This window comes from Mustela nigripes, chromosome 1, assembly GCF_022355385.1.
Source record: "Mustela nigripes isolate SB6536 chromosome 1, MUSNIG.SB6536, whole genome shotgun sequence".
NCBI lineage: Eukaryota > Metazoa > Chordata > Mammalia > Carnivora > Mustelidae > Mustela > Mustela nigripes.
The window spans coordinates 259,254,840-259,268,326 of NC_081557.1; the positions used below are offsets into that span (position 1 = coordinate 259,254,840).

General features: G+C 38.0%; 1 pseudogene; it reads left to right on the forward strand.

The window, feature by feature from the left end:
• The first annotated feature begins 423 nt into the window (after nucleotides 1–423).
• Nucleotides 424–8,837, forward strand: LOC132002646 (small ribosomal subunit protein eS6-like; annotated as a pseudogene).
• The last annotated feature ends 4,650 nt before the right edge of the window (nucleotides 8,838–13,487 follow it).

Below are 13,487 nucleotides of genomic sequence, written 5' to 3' on the forward strand. Positions count from 1 at the left end.
CAAAAGCATAGTGGAAAAAGCTCCCTGACATTGGCCTTGGCAGTGAATTTTTGGATAGGACACCAAAACCATAAACAAATAAAGCAAAAATCAACAACTAGAACTATATCAAACTAAAATCTTCTGCACAGCAAAAGAAATAATGAACAAAATTAAAATATAATTTACAGAATGGGAGAAAAATATTTGCAAACCATATTATCTGATAAGAAATTAACATATAGAAGATACAAGGAACTCCTACAACTACATAGCAAAAAACCCAAACAATCCCATTTAAAAATAGGCAGAGGACTTGAACAGACATTTCTCCAAAGACGACATTCAAATGGTTAACATGTACATGAAAAGTGCTCGATGTCACAAATCGTCAGGGAAACACAAATCAAAACCACAATAAGATACTACCTCACACCTGTTAGAATGGTTATTACCAAAACGGCAAGAAATGACAAACACTGGTAAGGATGTGCAGTAAAGGGAGCTCTTGTGTGTAGCTGGCAGGAATGTTAATGGGTACAGCCGCTATGGAAGACAATATAAGTGCTCTTCAAAAAATTAAAAATAGAACTACAATATAATCCAGCAATCCCACTTCTGGGCAATATCCAAAAGAATACCACAGGAAATTAAAACACTATCTTAAAAAGATATCTGCACACCAAGTTCATTGCAGCATTATTCACAATGGCCACATGGAAACAACCCAGGGGTCCATAAACACAGGAATGAATAAAGAAAATGTGATATATATGGTGGAATATTTTTACGCTATAAAAAAGGGGGCAATCTTGGGATGCTTGGGTGGCTCAGTCGGTTAAGCCACTGCCTTCGGCTCAGGTCATGATCCCAGGGTCCTGGGATTGAGTCCCACATCCGGCTCCTTGCTTGTCAGGGAGCCTGCTTCTCTCTCCGCCTCTGCTTGCCACTCTCCCTGCTCGTGTGTAAGCCCGTGCGCGCTCAATCTCTCTCTCTGACAAATAAATTAAAAAATAATAATAATAAATAAATAAATAAATAAATAAAACCTTTAAAAATAAAACGAGTTGCAGACCGTATCAATTCAATCAGTCACGCACCCACTAGACTGGAAACTTAAAAGCTTAGAAGCTAGGGGCACTTGGTTGGCTCAGGTGGTAGAGCATGCGACTTAAAAAAGAAAAGAAGAAGAAGAAGAAGGGGAGGAGGAGGGGGAGGGGAAGGGGAGAGGGGGAGGAGGAGGAGGAAGAGAAGGAAATCCTGCCATTTATGACAACACAGATGGACCTTAAGGGTATTGTGCTAAGTGAAATTAAGAAAAAAACACTTACTGATTTCACTTATATGTGGAACTTAAAAACACTGAATTCATAGAAACAGGGAGTAGAATGAGTGGTTTCCAGCAGCTGAGGGGTAGAAGAAATGGGAAGATGCTGGTCAAAGGGTACAAAGGTAGTTATAGATCTTGGACACCAGCCCTTTATCTGATATGTCATTTGCAAATATCTTCTCCCATTCCGTAGGTTGCCTTTTAGTTTTGTTGACTGTTTCCTTTGTTGTGCAAAAGCTTTTTATCTTGATGAGGTCCCATAGAGCTACCCTATGACCCAGCAATGGCACTACTAGGTATTTACCCCAAAGATACAAATGTAGTGATCCAAAGGGGCACATACACCCCAATGTTTGTGGCAGCAATGTCGACAATAGCCAAACTATGGAAAGAGCCGAGTTGTCCATCAATGATGAATGGATAAAGAAGATGTGGTGTCTATACAATGGAATATTACTCAGCCATCAGAAAGGATGAAATATTACCATTCATATCAAACTGATATGCTGATGGAAATAAGTCAATCAGAGAAAGACAATTACCAATATAGTTTCACTCATATGAGGTATATAAGAAACAGTGTAGAGGATCATAGGGGAAGGGAGGGAAAAATGGAATGGGAAGCAATCAAAGGGGCAACAAACCATGAGAAACTCTTAACTATGGGAAAGAAACTGAAGGTTGCTGGACGGGAGACGGGTGGGCAGATGGGGTAGTTGGGTGATGGGCATTAAGAAGGGCACATGATGTGATGAGCATGGGGTGTTCTATGCGCTGATGAAGTACTGAGTTCTACGTCTGAAACTAATAATGTTCTACATGTTGGCTAGTTGAATTTAAATTAAAAACAAAATGAACTTCCAGTTACAAGATGAATAAACTCTGGGGCTGTAAGGTATAGCTCAGTGACTAGAGTTAATAATACTGTTTTGTATTCTTAGAAGTTGCTATTAGAGAATTTAATGTTCTTTGCATAACAAGGACAATGATAATTATGTGAGGTGAAGGATATGTTTACTAACCTTCCTGTGGTAGCCAGTTCACAACATACATGTATCAAATCATCACATTTTACACCTTAAACAGTTATATGCCAATGATTTCTCAATAAAGCTGGAAAGGAAAAAGAATACAACCGGTTTTACTAACGTGGGGAAGGAAGACAGCACGTGGAAGAACTGTTAGCTTTACCTGTGGTAGCCTAAAACTGGAAGCATCCTAAACATCCATACACAAAGTGGGTGAACAAATTGTGGCAAGTTATTCAGCAATAGAAGTGAATAAACTGTTGAAACATACAACAACAAGAAGGGTGAATCTCAAAATAATTTATTCTGAGTGAAAGAAGCCAGACAAAATATCTTAAAAAGAGTATATAGTGTGGCGCCTGGGTGGCTCAGCTGGTTGAGCGTCTACCTTGAGCTCAGGTCATGATCCGGGAGTCCTGGGATCAAGCCCTGTGTTCTGCTCCTTGCTCAGCGGCGAGTCTGCTCCTCCCCCTACCCCTGCCCCCCCCCTTCCCTCCATCTCTCTCTCTCTCTCTAACACACACACACACACACACACACACACACACACACACAAACACACGTTCCCTCTCAAATAAATAAATCTTTTTAAAATGTTTAAAAAAGAGTATATCCTGTATGGCTCTATATAAAGAAAGAGAGAGAGAATTTGAATATAGGGATTTAATCAAGATAAAAAGTTTCTGCACAGCAAAGGAAACAACCAACAAAACTAAAAGGCAGCCAGGGCACCTGGGTGTCTTGGTTGGGCATCTGACTCCTGGTTTCTGCTCAGGTCCTGATCTCAGGGTTGTGGGATCAAGCCCCACATCAGGCTCTTAGCTGAGAACAGCGTCTGCTTGTCCCTCTCTCTCTGCTCCTCCCCCTGCTCATGGGCTCTCTAAATTAATTAATTAAATCTTTTTTAAAAAAGTAACCTATAGAATGAGAGAGGATACTTGCAAATGACATATCAGATAAAGGGCTAGTATCCAAAATCTATAAAGAACTTAGCAAACTCAACACCCCAAAAATAAAAAATCCAGTTAATAAATGGGCAGAAAAACATGAGTAGACATTTCTCCAAAGAAGACATACAAATGGCTGACACATGAAAAAATGCTCCACATCACTCGGGGAAATACAAACCACAATGAGGTACCACCTCACACCAGTCAGAATGGCTAAAATTAACCAGTCAGGAAACAACAGATGTTAGTAAGGATGTGGAGAAAGGGGAGTCCTCTTACTCTGTTGGTGGAAGTGCAAGCTGGTGCAGCCACTCTGGAAGACAGTATGGACGTTCCTCAAAAAGTTAAAAATAGAGCTACCCTATGACCCAGCAATTATACTACTAGCTATTTGTCCAAAAGATACAAAAATAGTGATTCAAAGGGGCACATGCACCCCAATGTTTATAGCAACATTGTCCACAATAGCCAAATTATGGAAAGAGCCCAAATGTCCATTAGCAGATGAATGGATAAAGATGTTCATATACAATAGAATATTACTCAGCCATCAAAAAGAATGAAATCTTGCCATTTCCAATGACATGGATGGCGCTCAAGTGTATCATGCTAAGCGAAATAAGTCAGAGAAAGACAAATACCATATGATTCATGCATATGGGGTATGTAAGAAGCAAAACAGATGAACATAGGCGAGGGGAAGGAAAAATAAGACAAAAAAACAGAGAAGGAGGCAAACTATAACAGATTCTTAACTATAGGGTTAACACTGAGGGGTGCTGGAGGGGAGGTAGGGGGTGGAGTAAATGGGTGATGGGTATTAAGGAGGGCGCTTGTAATAAGCAGGGAGTGCTATATGCGAATGGCAAATCACTAAATTCTACCCCTGAAACAAATGCTGCACTATGTTAACGAACCTGAACTTAAATAAAATCTTAAAAGAAAAAAATTTGAATATGTACTATAAAATATGTAGTAGTACATTTTAAATATTATTTTTAAATTATGCTTTAAGATATTGGTATTAAATTTTGTGCTGTATTAAATAATAGATTACTTTTTAAATCCAAATAATTATAATAAAATTATAATTTAATAAAAATGATTGCTTTAATACAAATAATTCTAGAAAGTGAAAACAAACCTACAGTGACAGAAAACAGATCAGTGATTGTCTGGGAAAGCAGGGCAGGGAGAGGAGAGAGGAAGAAGGAAACCTTTGGGGAGGATACATGTTCATTGTCTGGATGGTGGCTACAAATTCCTGACTGTATATACACGTCAAAAGTTACTGTACAGTTTAAATGTGGGCATTTCATTGTGTATCTATTATATCTCGATAAAGCTATTAAAGGTTCATTTCTTCAGAATTCAGTTTTTAAGTATGATCTTGGGTTTTTCTTGAAAGTTCTTTATCAAGTTCAGGAAGTTCCTTCCTATTCCTAGTTTCCTGTTTTTTGGTTTTTCTTTTTTTCAGAAATGGATATTGTACATTTTCAAATGGCTTTTTTCTGATTATTGAGATGAGCACATGATTTTCATTTTTTAGTTTGTTAATACAGTGAATTATAATGACTTTAAATGTTAAATTAATCTGGCATTTCTGGGGTAAACCCCACTTATTCATGATGTAATATCCTTTTTATAAACTGATGGATTCAATTTACTAAAATTTTGCCTTGAACTTCAGCATTTATATTCATCAAGGATATTGGTCTGAAATTGTTTTCTTATAACGTCTTCACCTAGTTTTGTTATCAGGATAATCCTTACCCAGTAGAATAAGTTTTGAAGTTTCTTTTCCTCTCCAATGTGCTAGAGGAGTTTGTGTAGAATTAGTATTATTATTATTTTTTTTAACGTTTGGCAGATTTCAGCAGTGAGGCCATGTCCCGGAAACCCTCTCAAGGCAAGAAGCTGGCAATGACCGAGGCCTTCACATTTGTTTTCTGTCTCTCAGAGATCGCGCCTTTTGTTGCCTAACGTCCAATCTCTTAAAAGCCATTGTTTCATAAGCCTGTCAGTTTCTTCTGCTTGTTTCTGGTTGGAGAGTAGATCTGATCTCTGTTATTCCATCCCATTTCAAACGGAATATTAGAGATTTGAAGTTAAAAGTGAATTTTAGAAGTTTTTACAATGAACTAGACTTTTTTTAAATTGACTACTCTTTAGACCTGTTTTAGGTTCACAAAAATATATACTAGACATTTAATGATAAAAAATTTACAAAATTACTGTATCATCTTAAAACCTGTCAAGGGAAGGCAAAGAAAAATTTAATCATGGTACTTTGGAAGCAATAATTTGGAGGAAAACATGGTTTCATGTTTATAATTCACTGAACTCTTCACTGCCCCGAAGTCCTCTCTACATCCAGTCTTACCCCCGTTACTCATTGTTTGCCCCACAGACGGTAATCTTTTCAAAAGGTAAATTAGAACATATCTGATTCAAAACCTACACTGGCTTCTCGTTACACTTAGAATAAATTCAAACTCATTATCTCGCCTGATTTCCCATAACTCTCTCTTTCACTTACATTCTCCATCTACTTACTTACTCAGGGCCTTTGGACTGTTTAGTCCCTCTGCATAAAACGCTTTTCAAATCTTTGCTTGTCTGGTCCCTCATCATCGTTCAAGTCTCAAGTTAAGGATCATTGCCTCAGAGAGAATTTCCCTGGTTGCAAACCATCCTAACCCACCAGCAATCACTGTCGTATTACCCTATTTTATTTTCTTCATAGTATTTGCCATACTTTGAATTTCTTATTTAGTTTATTTAGTATGTCTCCTCATTAGAATAAAAGCTTCTGAAAATGGCATTGTCCTGTTGCTCACTTGTGTTTCCAAGATCAGAGCACAAAAACACCTAAAATATATTGATTGAATAAAGGATGAATGGAGAATGTTTTCCTAAGGAGTTGAAAACTCTCTAATTTAACTGTATGCAGCAATATTAGTCTCTTTTTTGAACAGGCTTTATGGTGTCAATGCTGCTTTTTTAAGTGTTGTTCCCAGATATGCACACAGTAGTCCAAGTGTTATCTGATCAAGTATAAAACAGCAGAACAGTAATATTTTTCAATAAATGCCACTTAAGATAAGAGTATGACACTTTGGGCCACTATATCACACTATTGCCTTCTAACAACTTTATAGTTAACTAAATTCCCCTTTTAAAATATAAGTGCTTCTAGGGTGCTTGGGTGGCTCAGTGGGTTAAAGCCTCTGCCTTCATGATCCCAGGGTCCTGGGAGCCCCACATCAGGCTCTCTGCTCAGCAGGGAGTCTGCTTCCTCCTCTCTTCCTGCCTGCCTCTCTGCCTACTTGTGATCTCTGTCTGTCAAATAAATAAAATCTTAACAACAACAAAAAGGCCTCTACTTAGGATCCTGGGATTGAGGTCCACATCGGGCTCTCTGCCAGGCGGGGGGGACCTGCTTCTCACTACCGCCACCCCCCCCCACAACCTGCCTGTTTGCCTACTTGTGATCTCTGTCTGTATAATAAATTTAAAAAAAATAAATAAGTGCTTCTATAAACATTTAATATTTAAACAGTTGGGATTTGGGCATGAGATTTAGCATTGGTCCTTAAGTTTTATCTTATTAAACTCAGACCAACATTATAATTTACTGAATTCTTTTTAAACCCAGATTCTGAAACCCAGCTCATGGGTTACTTCTCTCAGCTTCACAGCATCTACAGACTTGATACCCATGCCAACGGGGTCCTTATTTAAGTTGTTTAGAGAAATGTTCAGTGGACTAGTGCTGAAAACAGACTTCTTCAGCATGCATCGCAAGACCTGCCTCTAAGATAACACTGATCCATTCATAAGCACATTTGGGGCATAGCACTTCATTTTCAGTTAATTCATACAATACCATACTATCACACAGACTAAAATTCTCCATGTCATCCATAAGGATTGTATGAATACTTATCTTAAGTAATTAGTCTCTCCTTAGCCTATATCTTTAATATCATGTGATTTCTCCCCTTGAAAGTCTTTCATAACATAAAAAGACCTTGATTTTCTGGAATCTTGCCACTTACACACTTAAAGGGATGATGATATTTTTTAATAGCCTTCTTGGCTTTAAATCGAAATGTAGCTGGACTCCCTTTATTTTCCTTTTAGTGGATTAAATTCTGCATTCAGTCTAAGAAGTCATTGCTCCCATCTGTCCTTGAACTTGATATATTAAAACCAAGTTTTGGTAATGAATGGTATTGTCCGAATTATCTCCAAAAATAGACCATCTCAAATACACCACAGGGTCATCAGGAACATGGCCTTTATACCTTATCTATATGTACCATATCTCTACCTTCTAGACCTTTGAGACACTACAGAATACAAAAGTAACTTTAGAGTCAATCCAGAAAAATAAACTGAGAGAAGATCCTATTAGCAACAGAGGAAGGGACTTCAGCCAAGACAAGCTGAAAAAAAAATGATCTCCAAGAGAAATGAAGCAAGATAAAGCATTCAAAAATGGAAAATTCTTTATGTGTCTATATATACCCGATATAATGAATATATAATTGCAACCGGTTTAATTTTAAACATCCTGAAAGTCCCCAAACATCCTATAGTCACTCAGAGTCCCACAAATCTGTTGTATATGAAGTTATTCACAAGGATTACAGAGGGAGTTTTCTAAAGTGAGTTATTTTCTAAAGTGAGTCAGTTACCTGACTCGCAATCTATTCTTGCCCATGGGATGACCCTAGCTGGATTGCTCCTGTAGAGCCTTCTCCTCCCAATTCCACAAGAGCAGATGGAACTTAACAGGAACCATTATCAGCTCTTTTCCATGGTGCCTTGGAGGCCATAAGCTGCTTTAGGGTGAAACTAAACATCCCTTTCCCAGCCACTGGCGGCCAGAAACTTACTGAAGTGGGGGATGGATGCAACTTTGTACCCTTTAGGAAGAGTTACGGCCATAGAAGTTGCTGGTAACAGTCTGCGCGAGGAATGGAAGTGTTCAATGTCATGAAGCAGGGCGTCCCTGACCCATGGCTGTGTCTATTAGCAGCTGAGTAAGCATTCCTGCCACAAACCAAGGAGGACTAGAGAAAGAAAGGGCAAATCTGTTTGGGGTTGCATTGTGGATGCCAATCTCAGTGCTCTCAACTTATCGTCGCAAAAAAGGGTGAGAAGCATATTTCTAGACTCACCGATACGACTGTGCCTCATTGTCTGGAGACTAAAATAGCTAGCAGAACCCACAAAATTTTCAATCTCTAAAAAAGATGTCCACAGTATGTTGTAATAATGCCCCTAAACAAAGAAGACGAGACACCTAAAACCAAAGGGCCCAAAATTCAGGGTCTTGTTACTACACATGTCCCCCAACACAAACATCAACATATTGCTTTAAAGAAAGAGCGTACTAAGAAAATTAAGGAAGAGACTGCAGACTGTGCTCAACTTTGGGCCAAGAGCATGAAGGAGACCAAAGAAAAATGCCAGGAACAGACCGCCAAGAGACAAAGTCTGACTGCTATCTTGAGGCTCTGGCAGAGAATCTACTTCTAAACTCATTCAGGTTTTTGGCAGAATTCAGTCCCTTAAGCTTTAGAGGTGACGTCCCCATTCCTTTTCGGCTGTCAGGTGGAGGCTGTTTTCAGCTTCTAGATGATGACAGCATTCCCTGGCTAGCGGCCTCCTTGATCTTTAAAGGTAGCAATAGTGACTCAAGTCCTGCTCTGATCTCTGCTTTTGCCTATCTCCTCTGCTTCCATCTAGGGAAAGTTCTCCGCTGTTAGGCCTCATGTGATTATCTTGGCCCATCCAGGTAACTGAGGGTAAACTCCCCCATTTTAAGGCCCACACCCTTAGCCACATCTGCAAAATCTCTTTTCCTATGTAACAGTTTTACATATTCGCAGGATCTAAGGATTAGGGCACGTGGGGTGAGGGATGGTTGCAGGGGACATTATTCTGCCTACAATAGAATCACACAAACACTGCTCCAAAAAGAAAGGAAACAGCAAGTAAAAGGCCCAAGATGGGAAAGAATCTGGACAGGTCAGGTAGCAGGAAGGAAGGCCCCAGAGCTGTAGCAGACTGAAGGAGAGAACTATAGTAATGACATCATGCACTTCTTTACAGGAGTCATATTTTTCCCATTTGAGTATAAATTTAGAATGTATTTTGAATTTTAGAATTAAGTCATTAAATGTGGACCATAGGCCTCCTCCTAGTCCAATTCACCTTACAAAGCTACAAGTCATTAATATTAGTTGTTTCATATATACATGGAGACATTTCTTCTCTTTGACATTTTTTAACCCTAAACATTTTTGCTTATTGCATACAGAATCTCTTAATATTGACCCGTATCGAATCATGTATATGTAAAATTTGCATTTAGATCGGGAGACAAAAACTAAGTTTAAAAAGAATATGAAACGTGAGGAAGAAACTTCATCCCAAATTCCTTTTAAAAATTAAAAAATTAAGACAAAAAACTGAACTCTCTTTTTTCCAACGCCTTTCCACAGAGACTTTTAGGGTAATCTTCTGTGGTTAAATGTTTATAAGGAGAATTGCACCTGTGTTGTGGTCTGTTTTTAAATAAACTTGCACCTGCAGTGGCTTTTCATAGAACTGCTATTTGGGATATTACATGTCGGTCGTTTGACTATTATGCAGAGCTGTTCCTCTTACCACACTACTTTCTGGACAGGTCCTAGTTTATAAATAACCTATTTCCAAAAATCCATTAAAAAAAAAGCTAACAGTTCAGATTTCATGGTTATTTTTTCAGAGACACAATAATAAACAAGATTTCCAGGAAACTTCTCAAACAATAACATGCTCCTTTGAATTCATGAATTCCAGTGGTCTGTCCCTTGAAGCTTTAAGGAAATTCTAATCTATTTTCAGAGGAGGCCTCTGCTCTATTCAAATATGTCTGCTTTCCTTTTCCTATATATGATTTGCTAATTCCTGTTTCAGAATCTTTTTTACGCTGTCATTTTCCTCACTGTAAATTTCTTCTTCCTTTTTGCAAGTTCTTTTCAAAAGTCCTAAAATCCTTTAAAATTAATTCTGATAAGTCTTCCCCACATAATGCCATCTCATTCTGTTCACTCTATTACTCTCTGTACTTGGCTGCCCATCTGATATCTCTTTATATCATTTTACATGAGTTAGCATATTACATTCTTATTACTTCATATTTGTACAGTTTATCTCATATACAAAATTAATGCTCTCTAGATGCACAAGGGGGGTTAATAAAGAGAAGTAGCAATTGGCACCAAAGAACAGGATATGAGGAAACACCAAAAAAGAATTATAAAGAATCAGTTAGAAAAATGGAGGAAAAAAAAAATTTTTCTTGATCTAACTCTTCTATTCAGAGTTTTTACATCATGTATAAGTACTATACTAATTCTGTTTTTCCTAATAGTAAGAAAGCATAAATTGATGATGGAGAATACTGAGGCAACTATTTTTAAAATACCTAATGAATTTTCTCAAGACAACCGTAGTAAGTCTTTGTATCTCTCGGAGTTTCGAATGAGCTGCTTTGGCCCAAAAGGTATGCAATAATTGATCATCTCCCAACCAGTTTTGCAATATTATAGTTATAAATGTATCTTAATTTTAATAATTTATATAATACCTAAAACACCATAATACTTTACACTGTAAAGATATGCTTTAAGAGACACACTATTCTATCTACCATCTTCCTACTGAACAAAGCAAATGCTCTAGAATCAGATTGCCTGGGTTCAAATGGCACTTAGGTAAGTTATTTAATCTCCATTTTCCTCAGTTTAATCTATAAAATAAGCATAACTATAGTACATACTAGATGGGATTGATGAGAATTAACAGTTGTAAAGCACCTAGAACATGCCAGCAACATATACTCAATTACTTTAGTCACTTTTATTCTTTTTTTTTTTTAAGATTTTATTTATTTATGAGAGAGAGAGAGCGCACACACAAGCAGGCAGAGTGGCAGGCAGAGACAGAGAGAGAAGCAGGCTCCCTGCTGAGCAAGGAGCCCCGGGAGGGGCTCGATCCCAGGACCCTGGAATCATGACTTGAGCGGAAGGCAGTGACTTAACCGACTGAGCCACCCAGGCATCCCACCACTATTATTCTTTTATGTTGAGAAAAGATAGCATCTTCTTTCAGAATTACATAAGTGCTAAGGTATAAAGGTTGGCAGAATAGTGGCCCATCTAAGATATGTCCATGTCCTAATTTTCAGAACCTGTGAATACGTTACATTACATGGCGAGGAGGAACACAGGTTGCAGGTGGAAGTTTGCTTGCTAATCAGCTAGCCCTCAGCTGGGGAGATTATGCTAGATTATCCATGTGGGTCCAACGTAATCACAAAGAAAGGAGGGAGGTAGGACAGTCAGTGAAAAAGTGAATGGAAGGCTTGAAGATCCTGTGCTGCTGGCTAGGGGGATGCAGGAAGCATCTAGAAGCTGGGAAAGGCAAGGAAAGGTTTCCTCCCCCAAGAGCCTCCAGAGGGAACACAGGCCTGCTCACACCTTGATTTAAGCCCAGGGAAACCATGTCAGACTTCTAACCTCCAGAACTACTAGGATAATAAATGTGTATTGTTATAAGCTAAGTTACCACTAAATTTGTGGTAATCTGTTAGAGCACCAATCAGAAATTCAGTGTCATTTTGGTTCACAATATCCTAGTATAATTGGGGCAACAACGTGTTTTTATTTTTTAAAAATTTCTCTTTACACACCTGGCTGGCTCCATCAGTGAAGCGTGAACCTTTTGATCTTGAGCTCCATGTTGGGTGGAGAGATAACTTAAAAATAAAAATAAATATAATAAATAAATAAAAATAAAACTTTAAAATATTTCTCTTTAAGGGGTGCCTGGTTGGCTGAGTTATTAAGCGTCTGCCTTTGGCTCAGGTCATGATCCCCAGGGTCCTGAGATCAAGCCCCACATCTGGCTTCCTGCTCAGCAGGAAGCCTGCTTCTCCCTCTCCCACTCCCCGTGCTTGTATTCCCTCTCTCTCTTGCCATGTCTCTCTCTGCCAAAAAAAAAAAAAAAAAAAAACTTGTAAAAATTCTCTTTAAGGCACTGAAATAAAGTTGCCATTATAGCAAATATGTATAAGGTGGTCTACAAGGTTAATGCCTTACCTAGCTGTAGGTACGCCTAACTCTTACCTAGCCCTTAATTCAAATGGTCATTCAGTCATTTGTTCTTTCTTTCCACAAATATCTGTTGACATCTACTCAACATAGCAGGGACACAAGTGAACAAGAAAAGTCCGACCTTTGATCAGATGGGTTGACAGTCTATTGGGTAATGATAATATATATCCACAGGATGACCAAGTGCAATGTGTCATAGGAGCACAGATGTTGGAGGAGAGGGTAGTCAGTGTCAAGAAAGCTTCTGAGAGGAAGCAATGTCAATGGTGAGATTGAAAGATGAGTAAAAGTCAGGCAAAAGAGGGATGACTATGGTTTAGGATAAAATATAAAACACAATTTGGAGTTGAGATAAAACATGGTTATTCAAGGAAACGAAGGTGCAATATGGCAACAGAAATCCAGACACCATGTGCTTTATATGTTTCAACATCTCTTCCCTTAAGTACCTAGTACAGTGCTGTATGCAGTGCAAAATTAAAATGTTTTACATGGGTGTAAATTTAGCATTATTATATGATTTGGTTGTAGAGTAGTGATTTTGTATAGATAATTATATCATACTTGATTATTAAATATCGTCAGTTCAGTTCCTTAGCAACATAAAACAAGTTTTCAAATATAATCAGAATATTATCAGTTATCTACATTTATACAAAAGGAAATGCTTAGGTAAACACTTATGTGTTCACTACTATTTTAAGTATAGTATAACAGAACGCTAATTGTGGTAGTTAGTAATCACAGTGTGAAGTAATGTTCCAATATGGCAATTAGCATAAACAGAAAGAAGTTGAAGGAAAATAATTTACAGCAAATAAACAATTCTATCAAAATCACAGAAGGAAAAAAAGAAGAAGAAATCTGCCCAAAATTAATCGATGTGGAAATAGCAGACCAATCTCTGAATGATAACCTTATTTATGCCTTATGATTATTTGCCTAGACCCTGAACACATCTATTCCACTCATGCCAGAAATGAAATATGGTTGATGCCTCCTAATTTTCTTATTTTTCTGCCAT